This window comes from Trematomus bernacchii, unplaced genomic scaffold, assembly GCF_902827165.1.
Source record: "Trematomus bernacchii unplaced genomic scaffold, fTreBer1.1, whole genome shotgun sequence".
NCBI classification, from domain to species: Eukaryota; Metazoa; Chordata; class Actinopteri; order Perciformes; family Nototheniidae; genus Trematomus; species Trematomus bernacchii.
This window is the reverse complement of record NW_022987731.1, coordinates 1,170,521-1,175,747: the sequence shown is the minus strand read 5'-3', so window position 1 is coordinate 1,175,747 and position 5,227 is coordinate 1,170,521.

Here is a 5,227-nt window from a genome sequence, read left to right as displayed (position 1 = left end):
AAACACCCACTTGCCGTTTATTGAAAAATCTAAGTGTCTCACAGATCTAATTTCCTGATTGTAGTCATCTCTCCAGATAGACATTTTCATTGGCGTCTTAAAGGTAATAATCGCTCTTTTTCAGCGTCGGATGTTTGTTGTCTTTTCGTTGTCACGCCATCCATAATTGTAAAGTCATCACTGAATTCCACATCCACAATTAGACTTTACTTTGTTCAAGGAAGCTCGCAGGGTAAAAACATGTTCAGTCCGAATTGATTCGATATTTTTACGTTTATACATACAGCTCTGAAGGTAATGCCGAGATAATTTTAGGGTTGCAGTGCATGGGGCTTTTGATTGATTGGAACAACGCAAGTTCAGGCTTGGGCTGCCTCACTCCATATCCTCTACTGAACACATCCTCCTCATGTGGTGGTCTACTTAAGCCACAAACAAATATCCTACCTCCCCCTCTGCCTTTCAGGTGCACCCCCCCCCCCCCTACTGTACACCTGAAGGCTAAGGAATAAGGCTGTAGTCAAGAGGCCAAATTATAACTGTTATGCTGCTGAAATAATCATTTCAGGCATGAGTTGTGTGACTGAATAACTGAGGGCAGGGTGAGAATTCAAAGCATGACATTCCTCTCCAAGTGAGGCTGGTAATGGACAGTGAATTTGAGTTAACGACATGTTGGGATTGCTCTCTCTCTCATTGGGTCATTTTGAATTGCTGACTTTTAGAATGAGGTCTAATTATCCTCTGCTCATTTCAATCTTTTTGATTGGGTCCTTTTTTTGGACATTTGGACACATTGGGTTAAAGTTTCCACAGCAGCATTTGAGATTTTGGTATTGGTTTAATATCTAAATATGAGGTATCACCCATGTGCCAATTCATTGACTTTGATTAATGCAGTTACTCAAATTCAAATTGGGTATGTCTTGTATGGATAATATAAAACATTTAGAGTTCTTTACAGATGGAATTCAAGCAGTAATACATTTTTATTGGCAGACTTATTGTAGTATACATCCCGTATTATTGTCATAGGCTATAAAGAATACATCAAGTGGAATTAAAGTGAATATCCAAAAACGTTTATGCTTCCTATGAAAGCAGTACGTTTATGTCCAACGTGAACTCCTTGGTATAGCGGGTAAGCGGGGTCCTGGTCAGGGTTAAAATGAATACCTTTGTCACGTAACTAAATATGTGTCCCCGGTGTGTCAGGGAACTCACAAAGTGTCAGAAAACAAAACCCTCTCTCTTTTCCTCCGTACCCACATCTCTAAAAAAAAAAGAAAAAAAAAGGGGTGTGCTAACAAGCAGATCCAGAATTTTCGCTCCTATTACGTCATTGGCGACATCCGGCCGATGTGATACGTCCCAACCTATCGTCTCCGGCACACGTGACACGTCCCAACCTATCGTCTCCGTATACAGTCGCAGCTGTGTGTCTGTAGTGATGGGCAAATGAAGCTTTGAATGAAGCATCGAACCACTTGGACAATTGTGTCGGAAATAGGTTCATTTCTCGTAGCTTCAGTTACAGCGACCTCTCCTGGCAAAGTACAAGGCTGCAGTGGGTTTAACGTATCTTTGCCTTGAAAAATATTCGATGCACAAACACACTAAGACTGAATATCATGTTCTATTTGCAATTAAAGATTGATAATTGTGTGTATTGGGTTATTGAGAAGAGAGTGCTGGAAAATGTGGCATTGGTTGGGTGTGCTTGTGTAATTATGGCAGGGGGTGATTATGTGGGATGGGGAACACTCAAAGATCTTTATTGAGGTAATTATTCTTTTTATTTTGTAAAATAAAAAGGCATTTTTTTGGCCAGAGAGGGCCTTATATCAGTTATAGTATTAAAGTTGAAAATGGGCAATGATTACAAGTTTATCCATTCCAGGATTTGAACCAGTTGCGCGGAGGACGTCGCCGTTTGCGGGCCGCCGGCTCTATCCACTGGGCTATCTATTCTTTAAACTGTTTTTTTTAATACTCATAATTGTCTTTTTGTTCACAACTTCTCCACATTTTGAAGTGTTTCCCGAGCCAGAACGACCTATCTTTCTTCCTGGCTTGCTCTTTAACCCTTGTGCCCTCCTCGAATTTTCAACCTTTCGACCCCTTCAAAAGCTTTGAAAGTGGAGAGGACACTGAGGGTCCGGCCCACAGTGAGGGGACAGAGAAGAACGGAGGTCGTTCTCCCAGGAGCTGGGGAAAACCAGGGTGTCCTCACAGATTGTGAGAAGAAAGCCCCCCGTGGTGGTGGATGGTGGGCCGGACCCTCAGTGTCCTCTCCACTTTCAGATGAAGGGTCAGAGGAACTCAAAGAAATGCTGGACTGCAGAGAGCATTCAGTGTCAGACCCCAGCTCGAACCTTGTGTCTTCTTCAGATGAGTCCTGCAGCTCGCTGGCAGAAGAAGGCTGCAAGATTATTTCTGAAGTCTCTTCTGCACTGAAAAGCTTCTTCATTTGAGTTCCTTCTCTTTGCTCCAGGTCTTTCTCCTTCTCTGCTCACTAATGAAATAAGCCCTTGGTCAAACTGCATTTTTATCTTTGGCAGCCAGGTGCATAAACACACTAACAGTTGTTTTTTGTTTTTGAGTAATCAAGCAGCTCTTCAAAGACACATCAAACACATCCCTCAAAAGATGGCCTTTTGTTCCCATGAAATGATCTGTGCATGCTTACGATTCTCACACACACACACACGGAGAGGGAGGAGAGGTGTGTGCTGGTTGTGCACAGGCCTAAAAAATTGTTGTTCTATCACCTGAGAGCACCAGGTCACATGCTGCAGGACCTGCTAGTCTGCTGCTGGAAATGACACACACACACACACACACACAAACACACGCACATATACACACACACACACGCACGCACATACATATACACACACACACACACGCACACACACACATACATATACATACATACACACACACACACACACCACTCTCGGGGCCCCCTGGTAGTCACACGGCTCCATAATATAACTGGCAAAAATGTAAGAATGTAATGCATCGGCCTACACGGAAACTTGTGTAATCTGTTGGAATAGAGTAGAAATATCAAATATCACTACTTTTCTTCTAAATGAAATGCTGACATTACAAAATGCATGGTTTTATACTGCAATGGCAGTGAGATCAACAAATGTGGTCTGAATGGAAGTCAATGAGGCATTTTTGAGAGAAATGAAATAATTAAAATAATTAAACAGGCATTTAATGGGTTAAAATCCTGCCAATGATTGAATGTTTGGTAGTTTGGAGTACGTGAGAAGTTGTATATGTGATTCATGAAAAAAAAGTAGAAAAAGATATTGATGTATGATGATTTAATAGCAGTTGTTTTGGGCGTGTACATTTTTGCCACGAAGGTGTCCAGAGGTAGTATCTGACATTACGTAAAAATTAATAATGCAGTCAAATCAATTTTGTTGCTAATCTTTGACACATCCCAGACTCTAATAACCACCAAAGTTCCGTCCCTCTACTAATTATTATATTGAAAGAAATTCATTTTTTGTGTTTTTTTTTAAGAGAAATTAAATAATTCAAATAATGAAACAGGCATTTAAAGGGTTAAAATCCTGAAAATTATTGGATGTTTGGTAGTTTTGAGCACGTTAGAAGTTGTTCAAGTGATTCATGGAAAAAAAAGTTTAATAAAATATTGATGTATGATGATTTAATAGCAGTTTCTATGAGCGTGTACATTTTTGCCACGAAGGGGTCCAGAGGGTGCAAAATGCATCACGAGAGTATACAAAACATGTAAGAGTAAACGACATTGGATTTAAAAAATTTGACTCAAAAGAAGACTTCTTGCAAAAATCCATGCCAAAAGCTGTAACACAGCTGAAATGAACACCAAATCAAAAAAAAAAGTCAGGAAAAATGTACAAAAATGCCCGAGGAGGGCACAAGGGTTAAGGATCCAATACAAATGCAATACCAACAACAACTCAACAGCAACAACGCAAACTACGACAACAACCCACACATTGCGCATTGTTTAGAGCGGTTATAAAGTGTTGACCTGTCAGAATCGAGAGGAGGCAGTGCATTGAATCACCTGATTGGACGGCGAACCAGTGAGTTGATTCATTCAGGAAATGAAGCAGTTGCTGCTTCGGACGTCATATGTCACGTGATTTGAAGCAAGCTTCGAAGCACTGCTTCTATGGAATAGGAAGTCCAGGGTTTGAAGCACGTATCGAAGCTTCAGTGTCAAACTGCCATCACTATGTGCCTGTGTATTCACAACCCAGTCTCACGGCATTTCGTGTTATAGTCACGAAATTAATTTAATCTATTGATTCGTGTTCACCAACACGATTTTCACATTTTTTTCGTGTCACACAGAACGATTTTATATGCAATGTATTTCTATTGGTAGTATGTTTCGTGCCTGCAACACGTGTTTTGTTCCAAAATCAAATTGGTTTCTCATAGCATCTCTGTATAGTATGTGTATTCACCAGGTATTCACTCTCTGTCCTAAACGGCTTGTTGGAGCTCCTGCCCCCCCCTCCCTGTGAGCCCAGTGTGCTCTGATTGGTCGGGACGTTGCGAGGCTCGCTGCTGCTCGCTGCTGCTCGCTGCTGCAAACTGCTGCGAGGAGCGGACAGGTTTCCGGGTCCGCGATACAGCGAGACACAGCGAAACTCATCCTGAGCACAACCTTCATAACACACAAGGAGACGGGTAATAACCGGAAAAGCATGACATGGGCCCTTTAAGATGTGCACTCATAGGCTGCTTTACATTTTCCATGAAGTGGTCATAAAAAGACCCATTGTGGACGGCAGAACACGAGGTTGTACTGTCATCCATGTTAACACAATAGAGTTTCATGCTTCCAAACAGTGCTGATATCTATGACTACACCGTGTTGACATACAGCCATAAATGTCAGTTCCAAATGTCTTCCTTTACAATGTATGAGGATTCTAATTTTGTCATGCACTCAATTCCAACCTTGTACAAACAGTGAGACTGTTGCAGGCAAAGTCACCACATGTACGTGTCAGGACAAGTCTAAGATAAGTGGACAGACTCAATGCTTATCTGACATTTTCATCTTGAGCATGTTATCTTGTTTTGTGTTTCGGTAGCTGAAGGACCTCCTGCATCCAGATAAGTCTCTGCCTAAAACATACCAATTAAATGTATTTCATTTCAGGCTCAGTGGTAGAGAGGTTTGTGAGAGGTTTGTGTG